A 20,779-nucleotide genomic window follows, 5' to 3' on the forward strand; every position below is an offset into this window, starting at 1 on the left:
ATGTGTCCACCATCATTCCTCAACACCAGCTGTAGTCGAGGAATAATGTTGTGAACAGCACTGTGAAGCATGTCCGGAGTTATGGTGAGGCATTGGCGTCGGGCTTTGTCTTTCAGCATCCCTAGAGTTGTCGGTCGATCACGATACACTTGTGACTTCAGGTAATCCCAAAGCCATTAATCGCACGGACTGTGGCCTGGGGACCTGGGAGGCCAAGCATGACGAAAGAAGCGGCTGAGCACACGATCATCACCAAACGACGCGCGTCAGAGGTCTTTCGCGCGTCTAGCAATATGGGGTGGTGTTTTTTTTTTGTTCTAATAAATCCCACGTCATTCCAAGCATGTGTGTCAATTTTTACTTCTCTATGTACATTATTCCGTGGTTTATTGAGTTTTCAAATTTATACTGATTTTTTGCTCACCCGTTATTTAAAGACTGGCAGAAACGCTCGGACAGGTGCATCGCATTCATAGGAAACTGCTTCAAGAAGGATCAACAAAATTATGAGATGAGTGAAGGTATGTTGTCAAAAAAAATTAGGATCATTCTTTGTTGAACAGCCTTCATATAATCATCGATCGATGTTCACCCGTTCGTTCCGCATTTGAAATAAGGTGTGGTCCCCAAAACATTCTTTCCCAATTTTGGTACGTTTCTGGAGTGGTTTTCCCAAGTTTAAAACAAAACATTGTACAATAACGCTTCTCTTTCATCTAAACGAAAACTTACGGAAGTACAACAATGTAAATATGCTCACCAGCTATTAACGAAACCATGAAGGACGTATGAGGTTGCAGCTAGAGGTACTTCAGTGTACCCGTAACCATTTTCACGTAAAACTGAAATTTCTGGGACTGTAGGATATTACCTCCTAGTTAGTGCTATATGGTATGAATGTATTACACTGTGGGATCTGCACCCATTTCCATGGCGTTTTCTATCTCAAGAAAATATGCAGCCTACGACATTTTAGTGTCTATTCCTCTTGCTCAGTGCTTGAATCTCTCATACCATTCTCGCTAGACGAATGTCATTCGTTTTCCTGTTTCTTGTATACACTAGGTGATCAAAAGTATCCTGACACCTCTCTTAAAATAACTTACAAGTTCATGGCGCCCTCCATCGGTAATTCTGGAATTCAGTATGGTGTCGACCCACCCTTAACCTTGATGACATCTTCCATTCTCGCAGGCATACGTTCAATCACGTGCCGGAAGATTTCTTGGGGAATGGTAGCACATTGTTGACGGAGTGTTCACTGAGAAGAGATATCGATGTCGGTCGGTGAGGCATGGAATGAAGTCGGCCTTCCAAAACATCCCAATGGTGTTCCATGGGATTCACGTCAGGCTCTGTGCCGGCCAGTCCATTGCACGGATGTTACTGTCGTGTAACCACTCCGCCACACGCCGTGCACTACGAGCAGGTGCTCGATCGTGTTGAAAGATGCAGTCGCCATCCCCGAATTTCTCTTCAACAGTGGGAAACAAGACAGTGTTTAAGACATCAGTGTAGGTCTGTGCTATGATTGTGCAACCCAAAACAACAAGTGGCGCAAACCCACTCCATTAAAAACACGACCACACGACAACACGACCGCCTCCGAATTTTACTGCTGGCACTACACACGCAGGCAGATGACGTTCGCCGGGCATTCGCCATACCCATACCCTGCCATCGGATCGCCACATTGTGTACAGTGATTCGTCTCTCCACACAACGTTTTTCCGCTGTTCAATCGTCGAATGTTTACGCTCCTTACATCAGGCGAGGCGTCGTTGGCTTTTACCGGCGTGATGTATGGCTTATGAGCAACCGCTCGACCATGAAATCCAAGTTTTCTCACCTCCCGCATAACTGCCATAGTACTTGCAGTGGATCCTGATGCAGTTAGGAATTCCTGTGTGATGGTCTGGATAGATGTCTGCCTATTACACATTACGACCCTCTTCAACTGTCGGGGTCTTTGTCAGTCAACAGACGAGGTCGGCCTGTACGCTTTTGTGCTTTATGTGTCCCTTCACTTTTGCACTTGACTATCCCATACGAAACAGTTGACCTAGGGATGTTTAGGAGTGTGGAAATCTCGCATACAGACGTATGGCACAAGTGACACCCAATCACCTGACCACGTTCAAAGTCCGTGAGTTCCGCGGAGCGCCCCATTCTGCTCTCTCACGATGTCTAATGACTACTGAGGTCGCTGATATGGAGCACCTGGCAGTAGGTGGCAGCACAATGCACCTTATATGGAAACTATATTTTTGGGGGTGTCCTGATACTTTTGATCACATAGCGTATTCACATCTCGGTAAGTCAAGCATTAGATCGAACTTACAGCCACGAGAAATTTTGTGTGGATAATCGACAGCCAACTGCCAACAGCCGTCTCAAATGGGCTGGTTGGCTGGCAGGTGATGTGTGCCAAAACTCAACTTTCTCAGAAGAGAAAAACAAAAATGTGCAGCTCATAATTATGTATTTCTTGAGTGAATCAGAGCATGGCAGTATCTTGGAAATTTAAGCAATGTTGAAACGTTATAGCAATCTCAAAATTAAAACATTAAAAATCATTAACCACAAAAAAAAAATATTTGGGAAGAGGAATAAGCTTCAGTGGCAGCATACTGTCATGAAAGAAGGTTGTATACATGGAAGAATCATGGAGATAATAGAAGGTATCAGATAGATTATATAATGGTTAGACAGAATTAGGAACCAGGTTCTAAACTGTAAAACATTTGCAGGGGCAGATGTGGACCCTGACCACAATCTACTGGTTATGAACTGTTGATTAAGCTGAAGAAATTGCAAAAAGGTGGTAATTTAAGGAGATGGGACCTGCATAAACTGACTAAACCGGAAGTTGTACAGAGTTTCAGGGAGAGCATAAGACAACAATTGACAGGAATTGGGGAAAGAGACAGTAGAAGAAGAATGGGTAGCTCAGAGGGATGAAGTAGTGAAGGCAGCAGAGGATCAAGTAGGTATAAAGACGAGGGCTAGTAGAAATCCTTGGGTAACAAAAGAAATATTGAATTTAATTGATGAATGGAGAAAATAATGAAATGCAGTAAGGCAGGCAAAAAAGAATGTAAACGTCTCAAAAATGAGATCGACAGGAAGTGCAAAATGGCAAAGCAGGGATGACTAGAGGACAAATTTAGCACTGTAGAGGCTTATCTCACTAGGGGTAAGATAGATACTGCCTACAGGAAAATTAAAAGAAACCTTTGGAGAAAAGAGAACCATTTGTATGAATATCAAGAGCTCAGATGCGTACCCAGTTCTAAGCAAATAATGGAAAGCTGAAAGGTGGAAGGAGTATATGGAGGGTCTATAGAAGGGGGATGTACTTGAGGACAATATTATGGAAATAGAAGAGGATGTAGATGAAGATGGAGATACTATACCGCGTGAAGAGTTTGACAGGGCACTGAAAGACCTGAGTCGAAAGAAGGCCCTGGGAGTAGACTACATTCCATTAGAACTACTGACGGCCTTGGGAGAGCCAGTCATGACAAAACTCTACCATCTGGTGAGCAAGATGTATGAGACAGGCTAAATACACTCAGATTTCAAGAAGATTATAATACTTCCCATCCGAAATAAATCAGGTGTTGACAGATATGAAAATTACCGAACTATCAGTATAATAAGTCACAGCTGCAAAATACTAACAAGAATTCTTTACCGACGAATGGAAAAACTGGTAGAAGCCGACCTCGGGGAAAATCAGTTTGGATTCCGTAGAAATGCTTGAACACGTGATGCAATGCTGACCTTACCACTTATCTTAGAAGAAAGATTAAGGGAAAGCAAACCTACGTTTCTAGCATCTGTAGACTTAGAGAAAGTTTTTGACAATGTTAACTGGAAATTCTGAAGGTGGCAGGGGTAAAATACAAGGAGCGAAAGGCTATATACAATTTGTACAGAAAGCAGTTGGCAGTTATAAAAGTCGAGGGACATGAAAGGGAAGCAGTGGTTGGGAATGGAGTGAGACAGGGCTGTAGCCAATCCCCGATGTTGTTCAATCTGTATATTGAGCAAGCAGTAAAGGGAAGAAAAGAAAAATTCGGGGTAGGTATTAAAATCCATGGAGAAGAAATAAAAACTTGGAGGTTCACTGATGACACTGTAATTCTGCCAGACACAGCAAAGGATTTCGAATAGCAGTTGAACGGAATGGTAAGTGTCTTGAAAGAAGGATATAAAATGAACGTCAAGAAAAGCAAAAAGAGGATAATGGAATGTACTCGACTTAAGTCGGGTGATGCTGAGGGTGTTGGATAAGGAAATGAGACGATTAAAGCAGTAAATGAGTTTTGCTATTTTGGGGGGCAAAATAACTGATGATGGTCGAAATAGAGAGGATACAAAATGTAGACTGGCAATGTCAAGGAAAGCGTTTCTGAAGAAGAGAAATTTGTTAACATCGAGTATAGATTTAAGTGTCTGGTATTTGTATGGAGCGTAGCCATGTATGGAAGTGAAACATGGACGATAACTAGTCTGAACAAGAAGAGAATAGAAGCTTTCGAAATGTGGTGCTACAGAAGAGTGCTGAAGATTAGATGGGTAGATCACATAACTAACGAGGACGTATTGAACAGAATTGGGGAGAAGAGGTATTTGTGGCACAACTTGACAAGAAGGAGGGACCGGTTGGTAGGACATGTTCTGAGGCATCAAGAGATCACAAATTTAGCATTGGAGGGCAGCGTGGAGGGTAAAAAACGTAGAGGGAGACGAAGAGATGAATGCAGTAAGCAGATTCAGAAGAATGTAGATTGCAGTAAGTACTGGGTGATTAAGCTTGCACAGGATAGAGTAGCATGGAGAGCTGCATCAAACCAGTCTCAGGACTGAAGACCACAACAACAACAACATTAGAAAAGTAGGAAACGATTTGTCGCGAAGTCACAGTGGAAATCATAACTATTTTATATACAAAAGTTAGCTTCACCTTTCAGGTACTCTTCTACATAGTCGCTGCGGCGATTTAGATATCTGTCGTAGCGTTGTACCAAGCTTCCAATACCCTCGTCGTATAAGGCAGCCTTCCGCCTTTTTTAACATTTTTCCGCTCGTTGTGCCGGCCTTTGTGGCCGAACGGTTCTAGGCGCTACAGTCTGGAACCGCGCGACGGCTGAGGTCGCAGGTTCGAATCCTGCCTCCAGCATGGATGTGTGTGATGTCATTAGGTTAGTTAGGTTTAAGTAGTTCTAAGTTCTAGGGGACTGATGACCTTAGAAGTTAAGTCCCATAGTGCTCAGAATCATTTGAACAATTTTCTGTAGCTCGTTGTCTGTGCCAAAATGTCTTCATAGCCAGTGGTTCATTTGAGCACAGATGGAAAAAAGAGCGAGCCAAGTCCGGGCTGAATAGTGGCTGTTCAAACACTTCCCACCGCATTCGCACAGTAACCCCGGATTCGGTGTTGGGCGACGGTGGTGTGGTTGGACTACTGTGTAGCCAGTCGTGTCGTTTTGAACCACTGAGGGCTTCGGCGTGACGAAGCCTCTTTGTCTTATCTAGGTCCCCGGTTTAATCCACAATACACGATACACACAGGTCCAATGATCTTCAGGTGATCCACAAAATAAGTCGAAGTTAGTGGCGGTCATATTGAGCACCTACTCTATGCTTAGATTATGTGTAGCTCACTGCCTACGTAACTCTCCACTTTTCAGAGACTAGCCCGCAAAGGAAGAATTTTGTAACATACGTTAATTAAGAAAATACGACCACATAGTACCGATCTGCCAATGTTCACACCTTGCTACACCATGTAAGCAAATATACTCCGGAGATACTTCAGTTCCTTGCTTTTCAAACTGTACACGCGTTCGAACTGCAGTTCCACGATATCTAGGTTACAAAGACAGCTTCGTCAGTACGTGGCTCTTATCGTTAGCTGGCACAGAAAAATAGCTAGTTTAGAGACGTTGTTGTTATAATCAAAGCAGAATCAACAAATACCAGTGGAGAGCACGACTGTCACCCCATTATCTACAAATTCTGCTTGGAGGTGAGCTACCGCCAAAGCTGAGATACCCCACTCTTTAACAGGATCAAGATTTCAGTTGACGAAGCTGTGTATTACGTGATTTCTCTTTAAGGTACACTGTTTTCCATTCGTAATATTGTCTGGATGGATGGTATTCCAATGAATTTCTGCACTAGTTAACGGCTGGTTGTTCGGAAAACTCATGAAAAAGATTTTTGTGTACTATATTTTCGTCATCACCAGCAAACCAAAAACCAGCCAAGGATTCCAGTTTGGTTTTGCACAGCAAATAGCTGAAATTTTTACTGTTTATTTCTAAGATCGCAATCTCAAATAACTTTAAAATTTTCATCAATATTGTGGTGTCACCGCCAGACACCACACTTGCTAGGTGGTAGCCTTTAAATCGGCCCCGGTCGCGGTGGTCTAGCGGTTATAGGCGCTCAGTCCGGAGCCGCGTGACTGCTACGGTCGCAGGTTCGAATCCTGCCTCGAGCATGGATGTGTGTGATGTCCTTGGGTTGGTTAGGTTTAAGTAGAGTTCTAGGGGACTAATGACCACAGATGTTAAGTCCCATAGTGCTCAGAGCCACTTGTACCATTGCCATTTAAATCGGCCGCGGTCCATTAGTATACGCCGGACCCGCGTGGCGCCATTGTCAGTGATTGGAGACCGAGCGCCGCCACACGGCAGGTCTAGAGAGACTTCCTAGCACTCGCCCCAGTTGTGCAGCCGACTTTGCTAGGAAAGGTTCACTGACAAATACGCTCTCATTTGCCGAGACGATAGTTAGCATAGCCTTCAGCTACGTCATTTGCTACGACCTAGCAAGGCGCCATTACCAGTTTATATTGAGATTGTTATTGATGTATCAACAAGAGCGATGTTCTCCAATTACGGATTAAAGTTAAGTATTACATCAACTACGTACTTTATTTGCTACTATTAATTCCCTGAACCGTTCCAGACCTCACGCCAGTTTGCGTGAGCTTAAACGCGTGCCTTTCGGCATCCTCGCATAGTGACTTGGCTGTCTTGCCAAGTCACTACAAGTTTGGCGACGAGTGTAAAAACGGTCTTCTTCTTTATACTTGCTTAAATTACTTGTGTCATGGCTTCGCCACAATCTCCAGATGTACTGTCCGAATTTTATCGCTTGCAGAATCAGCAGACGCAGGCCTTATTGGATGCCCTCGGATAGCTCGTCCAGGGTCAACGTGCACTGCAAAACGATGCGGCCGCCGCCGCTCCAACGCTACCGCAGCCACAACACGCAGTTGCACCACCTTTTCGTCCTTTTGATGCGGCACTGGAAAGCTGGACGGAGTGGTCACGCCAATTTGGATTCCACCTCGCCGCCTACAGAATTCAAGGTATTGAGCGGCAGCCTTTTTTGCTTTCGTGTGTAGGCGTCCAGACGTACCGAGTGATAGTGAAAATGTTTCCCCGACGCGACGTAGCAAATCTGTCCTACGACGAAATTTTGTCGGCATTAGATGCATATTTCAAAGAATCAGTCAATGTAGTTGCAAAAAGGTATACGTTCTTTCGTACAAAACGTACAAAAAAAATGGTTCAAATGGCTCTAAACACTATGGGACTCAACTGCTGTGGTCACAAGTCCCCTAGAACTTAGAACTACTTAAACCTAACTAACCTAAGGACATCACACACATCCATGCCCGAGGCAGGATTCGAACCTGCGACCGTAGCGGTCGTGCGGTTCCAGACTGAAGCGCCATTAACCGCGCGGCCACTCCGGCCGGCCAAAACGTACAGCCGGTCAAACTAATAGGGAGTGGGTTGCAACCTTGCAAGGCCTTACTAGGGATTGTGCTTTTGAGTGTGAATGTCGACTCTCTTATTCAGATACTATGGTACGAGATGCAATTGCACAGAACGTTTCTGATGTTCGTATAAGGGAACAGATTTTGAAACTAGTCAATCCCTTCCTTCAACAAGTGATGGACATATTGGATAGGCAAGACACACCTGACTTCTCTCAGGAATCATTTGCAACTTCGCCAGCCGTGTGTCACGTTAACCGGCCCGTCGGGCGCGCTGCATGGAACAGTAAACAGCCCTCGCGCCCATCCGCACAGCTGCCGCCAAGCTCTCCTCTACGTGTGCCGCGCAAGCAAGCAAATGCAGTGCTAAAATCATGTCCGCGGTGTGCAACTAGACGTTCGCGTGAGAATTGCCCGTCTCGCCAAGCTATTTGCTTTTTCTGTAATCAAAAAGGACATGTTCAGAGTGTTTGCCAGAAAAAGTTTAGTTCGGACGCTCACAACCGTTCCAGGCCCTTTGTTTCGCGCCGGAATCGAACCAAGAATACTCAGGCTCGTGAACCTTTACCCATGGACATTCATGTAGTTCATTCCACTCCGCCCAGTGCCACTCTTTCTAACAGTGACTGTGTTCGTCCCACAAATAGTGTGCGTCGACGTTGGAGGAAATCCCGTCAAGTAGCAAGTGGTTCTGTACCAGTGTATGTTCACGTTGCACGAGACAGTCGCTCTTGTCGTCAGCAGGACAATAAACTATTTGTAGACTTGGACATTAATGGCAACGTGATCCCATTCTAGCTCGATACCGGAGCTGCAGTTTCTTTGATCAATAAATACACGTACAAACAACTGGGCACACCTCCGTTGCATGCCGCAAATGTTAAGTTAAATAGCTATTCCGGTCAGAATATCCCTGTCTTAGGACAGTGCAGCCTTCTTGCAACATACAAGGGACAAACAAAACTTGTGTCATTTTACGTCCTTTGTTCTTCTTCTGCAGTGAACTTGTTTGGTTTAGATTTATTTCAGTTGTTTAACTTGTCTATAGTCAATCAGGTCCTATCAGTGAACCAGACTGTGCCTTCTGCCAGTGTTTCTCGTCTATGTGAATAATTTGCAGACATTTTTGCACCGGGCCTTGGTTGTGCTAAGCACATTTGGAACTGAAAGTAAACGCGCAACCGAAATTTTTCCAAGCGCGCAATGTTCCTCACGCATTGCGTGATGAGGTCGCAAAAACATTACACGATTTGGAATCACAAGGTGTGATTGAACATGTGCAGGCTTCTCTCTGGGCATCACCCTTAGTAATTTTGCCAAAACTTTCCGGCAAATTGAAACTTTGTGTGGACTTCAAAGCTACAGTGTATCCACAACTAGTGATTGCAACTTTTCCTTTACCCCGCCCAGACGATCTTTTTGACAAACTGTGCCCGGGTACATATTTTTCAAAGTTGGACCTAGCAGATGCGTACTTGCAAATACCGGTGGACGCTGAATCCCAGCGCGTCTTGGTGGTTAACACGCATCTTGGTTTGTACCGATTCAAAAGACTGCCATTCTGGTGTGCATCCGCTCCTGCATTGTTTCAGCAATATCTGCAAACTGTTTGTGCGTCGGTCCCTACTGCAGCAAACTATCTGGACGATGTTGTGATCTCCGGGAAGACGGAAGAAGAGCATTTAGCCAATCTCAGAACATTATTTCAGGTCTTGCGACAAAATGGTCTTCGCTTGCGGAAGGACAAATGTGTGTTTTTTGCTCGTGACTTACCCTATTTGGGACATGTAATCAATGCCCACGGCATACATCCGAGTCCAGAGCACCTCCGTGCCATACAAGACTTGCCTTCGCCGCAGAATTTGAAGCAGCTACAGAGTGTGCTGGGAAAAATCAATTACTATAACAAATATATGCGCCACGCCTCTTCCATTTCAGCTCCGCTTCATCGCTCACGCCGTAAAGGTGTTCCGCTCGTCTGGACGACGGAATGCGAACGCGCCTTTCGCCAGTTGAAATCGGGGTTGCTTTCCACTTCTTGCCTTACGCCATTCGATCCCCAGAAACCCCTTTTGTTGATGGTAGATGCATCGGATTTCGGGATCGGTGCTGTGCTTGCGCACAAAGATGGATCACATGATCGCCCTATTGCCTTTGCGTCCAAATTGCTCTCGTCTGCGCAAAGAAATTATTCACAGATAGAGAAAGAAGCTTTGGCTCTCGTCTTTGGTGTTACAAAGTTTTATGATTTCTTGTATGGTCGTCACTTTACCATCATCACAGACCACAAACCCTTGACGTCGCTCTTTCATCCGAACAAGCCTGTACCTCCACGTACAGCGCAGAAATTCATTCGCTGGTCTATTTTCCTCTCGCAGTGCCGCTACGATATCTAGTATCGGTCCACTGCTAAGCACGGAAGCGCCGATGCGTTGTCCCGTTTGCCTGTTGCTGAGGATAGAGCATTCGATTCTTCCGAACTTGCTTGCCTGATCATTGATTCGGAAACCGATGACGTGGTCGAATCGTTTCCGATTGATATTCGTCGTGTAGCTACAGCCACAGCTGCTGACCCTGTCCTTGCTACCGTTTTGCGTTTTGTTGCTACGCAATGGCCCTTGTCAAAGTCACGGATCGAGGATCCGTTGGTTCGCCGATTTTTTGCTCACAAGCAGAGACTGTTTGTTCGACGTGGTGTTTTGTTGTTGCGTTCTGATAATGATCAGTCCAGAGTCGTGGTCCCACGTTCGTTACAGTCCTCTGTTTTACGGCTTCTTCACCAAGGACATTGGGGTATAGTAAGCACGAAACAACTTGCTCGTCAGCACTGTACTTGGTTCGGAATCGATGCTGCGATTACGAATATGTGCTCTTCTTGCACGGCGTGTGCCGAACAACAATCTGCACCACCGCGGAAATTCTTTGCATGGCCAAAAGCCACTTCCCCTTGGCAACGCTTACATATCGATTTTGCTGGTCCATTCTGCAATGCTCGATGGTTGGTTGTGGTCGATTCATTCAGTAATTTTCCTTTTGTTGTCCGGATGTCTTCCACGACGTCATCTGCCACCATCCAAGCGTTATCTGCTATTTTTTGCATTCAAGGTCTGCCACAGACTATTGTTTCCGACAATGGCCCACAATTCATGTCCGCAGAATTTCAGTCATTCTGCAAGGCCAATAGTATTCAACATCTGACATCCGCGCCGTTTCCGCCTCAGTCAAACGGTGCCGCTGAACGTTTGGTCCGGACTTTCAAGTCACAGATGTTGAAGCTGAAAGAGTCGCATTCTCTGGAGGACGAGTAATTGCTCTTCTGGTCCTCGTATCGCTCTCAGCCCCGAGATGGTAGCTCGCCGGCTGAGTTGCTCCACGGTCTTCCTCATCGAACCTTGATGTCTTTGCTACATCCGCCGCATCAGGTTCCTGTGCAGCGGCAGCCACCTGCTTTTGCTCCAGGCGACGTTGTATACTATCGCAACTATTGAGGTTCACGGCGTTGGCTCGCAGGGCGCATTCGTCGCTGCCTCGGCCGCGCTATGTATCTGGTTTTGGGGGCCTCTGGTGAGGTGCGTCGGCATCGCAATCAGCTGCGCCTCTGTCGTCGCCTGGGTTCTGCCGCTCCCCGTCTGCTTTCAGCGATGGTGCCGTCCGGTCAGCGCCCTGGAGACCCATCTACTGGCTCGCCTCATCCCCTGGTGTTACCAACGCTGCCTTCCATTTTGCTCCATGGCGACGCGTCGCCGCCGCCGCCGCCTGTTCTCCCGCCGGCGGCGCCCGCAGTGAACGCTTCGCTGCAGCCGCCAAGCGCCTCCCTGGGTCACGCGCCGCCGATCGCTTCCCGTGACCAGCTGTCCTCCAACATGGAACTCTTGCCCGCTCCGGACCAGATGTCGTCTTCGCCCGTCGGGTGCCCCGTTCGGATGGAGGTCGACCCTTCGGCCCCTCCTGGCTCTCTACGGGCGCATACACCGCATGTTGGCGTGCACCCTAGACTAGGTTTTCAGGCGTTTCCTAGATACCCTTGGACCGAATGGCAGGGTGCGGGTGGTACAGCCTCGCCTGTTGTTAGGCTCCCCACCTCGTCGCATACGTCAACATGGGGTCCTCCCCACGGCGGGCGGAAGCCTTATAACACAACCGTACGCCGATTTGCGGGGGAGGAATGTGGTGTCAACCGCCAGACACCACACTTGCTAGGTGGTAGCCTTTAAATCGGCCGCGGTCCATTAGTATACGCCGGACCCGCGTGGCGCCACTGTCAGTGATGAAGACCGAGCGCCGCCACACGGCAGGTCTAGTCTAGAGAGACTCCCTAGCACTCGCCCCAGTTGTACAGCCGACTTTGCTAGGAAAGGTTCACTGACAAATATGCTCTCATTTGCCGAGACGATAGCATAGCCTTCAGCTACGTCATTTGCTACGACCTAGCAAGGCGCCATTACCAGTTTATATTGAGATTGTTATTGATGTATCAACAAGAGCGATGTTCTCCAATTATGGATTAAAGTAAAGTATTACATCAACTACGTACTTTATTTGCTACTATTAATTCCCTGAACTGTTCCAGACCTCACGCCAGTTTGCGTGAGCTTAAACGCGTGCCTTTCGGCATCCTCGCATAGTGACTTGGCTGTCTTGCCAAGTCCCAACAAATATGTTTATCCGTTTCTCATATATGGAGGTTGAAATGCATCCTAGTAGTGCACGTGAAATATGCACGTAAGAATTATATAGATTGATTGATGAGAGGTATATCCGTAATAAATCCTTTATTTGATTAAACTGACTGGTATACCAGCGATGAATGAATTAATGAATGAATGATGCATTTGCGCAAAATACATGATAGTTTCCTTTGGCTTTCCACAAAAAACCGTTTTTCCTCATTTTTCACCGTCAGCAGCGGAACAGACACAGGTTGCCGATACGAAGCCGGATATGCAAAGCAGAAAGCTGTCATTTTTACGGTATATTCCTAACATTCCGATCTCGAATAACTTTGAAAATGTTCTAGACATCTTCATTAGTTTCCCAGATACATAGTTTCAAGGTTTCCATAGTTGTGCACGACAATACGCGCATAAAATGCAGTGTTGCGCGGAAATATAGTTTATAAAGTAACGTAACACGAAGAAATATGCTGTAAAGGGTCTCCGTATTATCAGAATGTAGTAGTGAAACATATAAAAATTGGTCGTACACGTAAAATCTGGTCTGAGGTGCAATTTTTAGTGACATGCTTTCCTGTGGCAGGGAAAAGAAGGGAGACTTACGCCGATGGATTAGTGCATGTTGAGCGTGTTACAGTTACGGCAGCTTGGGTGAGAGAGGTAAGTTGCATGTTAAAAAGAGCGCGAATATATTGCCAATATATCTGTGAAAATTTTTAAAAGTGCTGAGGAAAGTAGAACGACGCAGCTGGTGCCCCACTTTTCAGTCGTATTAGTTTAATAAAGAGGAGTGAATTCGCCTTTTTTGTGCTCCGACAGGAGAATTTTTCAGCTGGTTCTGATTTGTTAGAGAAATGCGGCAGATGCTGCATCCATCTCTTGAAGGCTTGTGTACACGATTTTTCAAATAGTTTGTTTACGTGTGTCGCACTAACAGTATGTCATTGTGCCTTTGTATTTATTATGCAGTAACATTGATGCTATATACATGTGGGAACTGTATGTAATGTCAGAGAGTGACGTTTTATTAATTTTCTTTGTTCAGATTTTACGTTTTTGAGTAAAGGTGTCGGACGAGTGCGTGAGTACCGCTTCATTGATACTGATTTGGACAATGACTTTCATTTCCGTCGTTGCAAATCAGAATCGCACATGTGGAAGTAATCACTTGACTAAGACAATATTGCATTCAGTGCAACTTAAACTGAGTAGGTCACCATGCGATTACGTGGAAATTATCACAATTTAGGACGTACCGTGTCTGCCAGAAGATGCATGACATAACCACACACAGAGGAAGCACCAAATGGCGGCACAAAGGCGCTACGTAGTTATAGTCAAACGCCTCAGAGGGCGCACATGGACTAGATTATGATTCCGACTTACGTCAGACGATCGTTTCCAAGCGGACATTCATCATCCACGCGGATAACACAGCCAACACAATGCCCAAAGGCAACGTTCGGACCGTCGCCGCCTAAGAGAGCTCAACTCGTCAATCTGCTAGGTACGTTAGGCGTCGTTCACTGGAGTCATTGTAACACCAGAGATCGCAAAAAGAAAAGTGCATATGATCATTCAACAAAAGCGCCATGCATCATCCTCATTCTCCACTATCGTAATGTATATTTTTGTTTGACTAGTTGCTGTAGATTGTAGCTTATTTGTGTTGCTTTACTTTTGCCGTAATTTGCCTAAACTGATTTATCCCTGTGTCGACGCCCTACAGTTGCCGCGTACAAGAAAGCCAGCTCAGGAACTACTGTCGGTCATAGGGTTTTCTCTTCCCATCACTTTCACGTATAACCCCAATAGTATTTTTGTGAAAATAGCAGGTCAACCATCTCATTATGTTATAGCCACACATGATCTGTTGGGCGGTATTAGTATTACATGCTGCCTGAAACGGAATCACACAGTGAAGATTTCACCAATGTAACGCATATATCCTCTCCTATTTCCATTGTTCAGTGATTCACATCTACCGTTCAATACCTGTTAAAACCTATTTAGTGATGAGAAAGTGGTCCATCTTTTGGGAATTCTTAGCTTCTGTGCGGCCATAAAAATTGAATGAAGTGTGTTTAACCAATTTTCAGAGTATTTAACAGCAGTCACACATTTCACGGGTAGGGTTTTGTTAGCTTTAAAATGCGAAACACAAATAGAAGACGAATTCGTTACCCAGAAATATACATCTCTGCACAAAACAAGTAACGAGTAGAAAACCAGGCACCTGCAGGGAAGGAGGAAAATGTTGTAAGATGGGTTTGTAATAAATCCGATGGTTTTTTAATGATAAATGAAAACCAGTTCACCTGTTTAATTAGATACTTATTGCGTCATGACCAGTTTCGTTCGTAGAACATCAAATTACCTTCAGTTAAAGAAACCAGGAGCTTCAAATGTACAATATTTTAAAGAATAGAATAGGCAACTCTTCCTGGTAACAGCTTTACACCAAATCCTCACCTTGTTGTGCAAATGTCAAGACACAAGTGATTTATATGTCCTATCTAAAGAACATCAAATCCAAACGCAATGATCATAATACTCTGGCGTTCGCCTGGTGGAAGTATGGTGAGGAGGCCCCAGATGTCCAAAAAAGAACAGCTCCACCGGAAAAGTAAACATGAAAACATAATACTTTGCATCTGTTGAGTGCGATAGTCGACTGTGCAGTCATAACCGTTGAAAGCAATGACAAGATCTTAAGTAATAAACTGATATTAAGGAGAAAACAATTGATCAAAGCAATTGCAAACTCAAAAGAACAAAAGTTAACCCACAAATATGTACAATGACAATGAAACAGATGACAGAGCTCACACCAAACTACATCGTCCTTTGATAGCTTTATTGTCATGGACACTAAGAGATTAATTATAAAATACAGTTGCCAAGTACTGTAAAATATATCATGAATGGCAATTATGAACCCTCTAAACGATCATAAGTCACAAAAGATGTATCATCTTTGAAAGTGTGAGAGAGCTGAAGCAAGCAAACTAGTGTTTTTCGTCGTATGTTGTTGATATAATTACAATCAATGTGTGTTAAACTTCATATAATTATTTACAATGGCAGAGAATCAGATACATTACACAAACTTTTTTGATGCCATGCGACTTATTATATAATCGATTGGTTTGATTTAAACAACCTTGTGAAGCCATTCTTTTCGCTCGTTGCTCTTTAAATAATGAATCTTTTATATCATACGACATACACGATTCCCATATGTCTACTTTCGACAAGATAGCGCTATTTATTCGGTGTAGCAGCAAAGGAATTCTTCAGCTGTAAAGGCAAAGATAAGTGCAGAATGACAGTACTGAGATACAAGGATGGGCAGTATTTGCGTATCTTTTATGTGAACATAACCGCTTTACAGCACAGGAATTACGTGCCAAGCACGCCGCGCAAGACGTCATTAGCAGGAGTCGAGCCGTTGTCCCCTGGGCTGTGGCGGCCATTGGCTGCAGATATTGCTTACGGCGGTAAATATGCGCGAGGGCGCTGCGTCAAACGTCGTAACCTGCAGGGGGTCAGCAGTGAAGTGGCACTCTGAAGTGAGCAGTCGGCAGTCAGCATATCTACGCTCGGCGACGCGCTCACGTGAAAACGCTGCCGTGAGCGGATCGCATGTTTGCAGCAGAGTATTTCTCTGTAGATGTCTAGTATGTTCTCAGACAGAACGAGGTTGCTGATTCACTAAATGAGACATCCACAGTAGTTCATTTATTTACTGTTGTGTAAGAAGAAGAAAGTATATAATCAGCAAAGGAAATACATATAGTTGACATCAGCGTATGTGAGGGAGGATCGAAAAGTAACGCACAAGAATTCCTTTCTCCCCTTGTATTGCTGCAGGAATGAAATTTCTTGACGATATAGCTTTAATTTTGCGCTAGAGATGGTATTTTGTTTTCATGTGCAGCTCTAGCGATAAAACCCTGAACTACGAAAGAACACGGCCGGCATATCACTGCTGTCAACTTGTGAAGAGCAGCGAAGTGTAGTTCAACATTTGTAGGCCAAAGGGCATACACGTAGTGAAATTCACTGGGACATGCGTGGCACATATAGGGACTGCTGTATGGACCGTAACAATGTCTCCAGGTATTGTGCACTATTACAAGACGGACGTGTAAACATTAGTGATTCGCCACGCTCCGAGCGGGCGGTAACAGCTGCAAGCCTAAAGAACGTCGGAGTCATTTGAGGCCGCGATTTTTGACAACCTTCGAGTGCTACTGCTAACCTTATCGCAGCATTTCAACATTTCCTATGGTGCGGCGTATTGTATGGTTCACAACAGGTTGAAGTTTCGTAAGGTTAGTATTCACTGGGTATTTAAGAGCCTGACAGGCAACTACAAAGGCCAGTGAATGGTCACAAGCTTGGATCACTTATCGCGTTACGCTTGTAACCTCCCCATCACTTAACGATCTTACTGTTGTGAATAATTAAACCGGGTGTACCTAATGGAAATTTTGGAAAAGCAATCGTTACCGAAGTTAATCTGTCGGTAAAGAGGGAGGAAAGGGTTACATCTAAATGAAAGGAAAAATGCAAATGAAATTGGTGGAAATTAATTTTGAGAAAAGGGTAAAATTAATAAAGAAATAAATGTGCGGTCGTTACGTTAACAATTAATTGGCGTTAATTAGATATTGGAGATTTGGGGAAAATTACAGTCGCCAGTCCTATGGACAACTACTATAATAACTGAAAATGAAAGATTAATGCACATATAATCAGCACCGAAAGCGTGGCAACTGAAGGTTGACACATGTTGTGTGAAAACTGAATGTTTGTCCGAAGTAATAAATTTAGCTGCATTCTGACTTAATTTAGCGAAAGAATTAAAAAATCGGAAAACTGAAAGTTAATTTAGTGACTGAAATTAATGGTGAATTTTGTTTCTGAAGCGCTACGAAATTCAATAATAAGGTTAGTCTTGGGCTACCTCAACAATCATTTCAAAAGCTACTTGAATCTACGCAATTTAGAAATGAGAGATTTAACTTTGAACTTCAATTAAATGATTCTGAACTATTAACAATAGTAACATTCAGTACGTACCAAGCCGAGCTGCAGTCACAGGTAAGCTAAAATATGCAAACAAAACTCTCACTCTTAATTTCTGCTTGCGTAATCTTAATATTGTAGCCAGCTATGAATACTTAAACTGAACTTTGAAATTAAAGCAGTGAAATGGAATGATATTACTTTAGTGCTGGCGTATGAATTTCAACGACACTCGGTTTCAGTGCAGAACCCTACTTGGTAATGCAATTGGGACAATGAGCAACAAATGTTCATGCTAAGTTGCTGTATTTTTGTGATGCAACAGTTTTAAAAGCTGAGGTCTGCCATACAGTTCTAAAACTTTACGTGCTTCGAGTCTTCCTTGTTGATTGATTGAAGATTTGAAGCCGTCGATCGAGGAGGTGGCGACAGTCACTCATTGTCGGCCGTCGCTGTTGCAGAAGCTGGATGTTGGCGCGCCTCCTTCTCGACACGGTCACCAGATGAAACGGGCTCTTGACGTGCGCCAGCTAATACCTCCCGTCCGCGACACCGTGTAAGAAACTATCATAGCAAGTCGAGCGCAATTACATGCTGCCAAAGCCCGAAAGCGCGGCAACTCGCGGGAGCGTCACACAACACACCTGCTCAACCGCACTACTCCAGCCAAACCCTCTCTGCTCTGCCCGCGCTCCACGCGGCAGAGTTAACACTACCAAAGATCCTAAACACTTTGGTTCTCCACACGACCTATCGATTTAATCGTTCGATAGTATAGTTGTCCCTAGGCCAAACCCAGCGAAAAACACAAATAATATTTACAAAAGAAACCAATTATACATCGATATAAATGCATAAATATATATATATACAAATAGTGAAACAATTACAATATATAAAGACACAGAAATGTCATATCTTCAGGTAACAAAATAAGGAAAAAAATTATAGTATAATAGATGGAAATAGGAGGATATGCATTTGCGGCGTTAGACGCTGCAGAACTTTCTGAAAGAAATCGTCACTTATGATGAGTCGTGCGCGTACCAGTACATGCTCGAAACCAAGCAGGCCCCTATGTGGTGGAAACATGCTGGTTCCCTAGTACAAAAATAACTCCAAGTGACTCAGCCTGCTAGAAAAGTGCCTGTGACAGTGTTGTGGGATATGCAAGGAGTGTTATTTGTGCACTTTGCTGAACACTGCTCCTTGAATACTGGAGCTTAATTAAAACTATGGTTAAGTCACGTCGTACCCTTCGTGACAAACGTCAGTACATTAATGCTGCAGTGACAGACTTCTTCAGGACAATACTTTCTTTAGTTTGGTTCCATGAAGAAATTCCTGGCCAGCCCACGCTTTCCAACAGATGTGGAAGTGAAATCAGCAGTCCGCAGATGACTATACTTCAGCTAAACGGAATTATATGAACTGGGCCTTTTGATACTGGTACCATAATGAGAGAACTGTGTTTGAACGTTGGTGACTTTCTAGGAAAGCGGGTAAAAGACGTAAGTTCGTTTTTGATTCATTTTGTTTTGTACCCTGTGTACTTCTTGCCAACGTCCATGCCGCAGTGGCAACACCGGTTCCCGTCAGATCACCGACGTTAAGCTCTGTCGGCCTGGGCTGGCACTGGGATGGATGACCACACAGTATGCCGGGCGCTGTTGGCAAGTGAGGTGCACTCAGCCCTTGTGAGACGAACTGAGGAGCTGCTTGATTGAGAAGTAGCGGCTCCGGTCTCGGAAACTGACATATGGCCAGAAGAGCGGTGTGCTAATCACATGCCCCTCCATATCCGCATCCAATGACGCCTATGGGCTGAGGATGACGCGGCGGCCGGTCGGTACAGTTGAGCCTTCATGGCCTGTTCGGGAGGAATTTTTTTTTATTGAACCTCTTGCTGGTATAATTATTGTGTGTTACTTTCTGATGTTCCCTCATGTTGGCTGACTAGAAAATGGGCACGTTGAATGCATTCGGTGTTGCCCCCATCAGGGCTCTCATTACCCGTGTGGTTGGAGATGAAGAACACTGTCGTAGATGGCCATTAGTCTCCACTGCACCAGTTTTGATGGCGACGGTACAAACCCGCGTCTGGCTGTAATGATTTAGGTTCCCCTAATTTCCTTGAATCGCTTCAGGTAAATGCCGGGATGGTTCCTTTGAAAGGGCACGCCTGACATCCTTTCCCATCCGTCCCTAATCCGATTGGACTGATGACCTTGCTGTGTGTTCCCCTCCACCCCCCCCCCCCCCCCCCCGCCGTCCTCTCAAATCAACCAACCAACCACATCTAAAAAAAATCTGAATTCACAGGAAGGCCTCAACTCTACAGGTTGATATTGCACCTCGTGGTCCTTCCATACAGTCCACTTCTCTGAACGACCAGGAGGGCGCTCTTCCTTTGGGATCTTCCATTTCTTCAAATGTTGACATCCCTCCCATCACTCTCAAGTCCTTGCATGTTGTGGTGTTCCTGTAAGAGCTTCAGTAGTTGCCAAGATGCTCTTTCTTGATATGAGCAGAGGATGCGCTGACTGACGCCATATAAAGATATGCTGAGCATGCCTATGGAGCATTGGAGTAGCACAGCGCTAGCACACTAGTTTTCGCACTGTGTGGGTGAGCTCTCCACGTGGTGTCTGTCACTTTCACACTATGTGTCTGACAGACACTTCCGTTTCAAGTATAGGCAGTCTTTCTTATATGTGAGTGTATGGTCCAGAGCCACTCCGGATATTTAAGATTCGGACAGTGCTCAAGGGCAGTCACTGCAACCTACATCCACAATTATTTGATGGATTTATTCCAATATCTGTCTTCCTTTACAGGTTTGAAATCCAGTTTTGCAGGACAGACCGGATCAGGTTGTGGAAAGGGGCCAAGATCAGTTACTGTTAGTTACACAAGAGCACACTACTTTATTCCTCGAAAACCAGTGCACAGTTTTCTGTTTAAAACAACAAGGATCAATTCACGGCTGAGGGTCCAAGCAACTTCTCAATAATAAAGTTTAAATAATAACCTTTAAAACTCAAGGATTTAGAGAAACGGCTGAAGGACTTACTTAAATAAAATTAAAATATCCTTAAGTAATTCCTTTTAAGGCAAAAGAATTTACACAAACGGCTGAAGGCCTTACTTAAGTAATATTAATATATGTTCTACGCTTAAGGCCCAAAAAATATTCCAGACGACCAAAGGAAATTCTGTAAAAGGCAAGCATTTACTAACTTCGGCTAAAAGCCATATTACGGAAAAT

The 20,779-nt window shown here is 44.6% G+C and overlaps 1 pseudogene; it reads left to right on the plus strand.

The window, feature by feature from the left end:
* The first annotated feature begins 19,069 nt into the window (after positions 1-19,069).
* On the plus strand, positions 19,070-19,187 carry LOC124803976 (annotated as a pseudogene).
* Positions 19,188-20,779: the final 1,592 nt, after the last annotated feature.

This window comes from Schistocerca piceifrons, chromosome 6, assembly GCF_021461385.2.
Source record: "Schistocerca piceifrons isolate TAMUIC-IGC-003096 chromosome 6, iqSchPice1.1, whole genome shotgun sequence".
In the NCBI taxonomy this organism is placed as follows: domain Eukaryota; kingdom Metazoa; phylum Arthropoda; class Insecta; order Orthoptera; family Acrididae; genus Schistocerca; species Schistocerca piceifrons.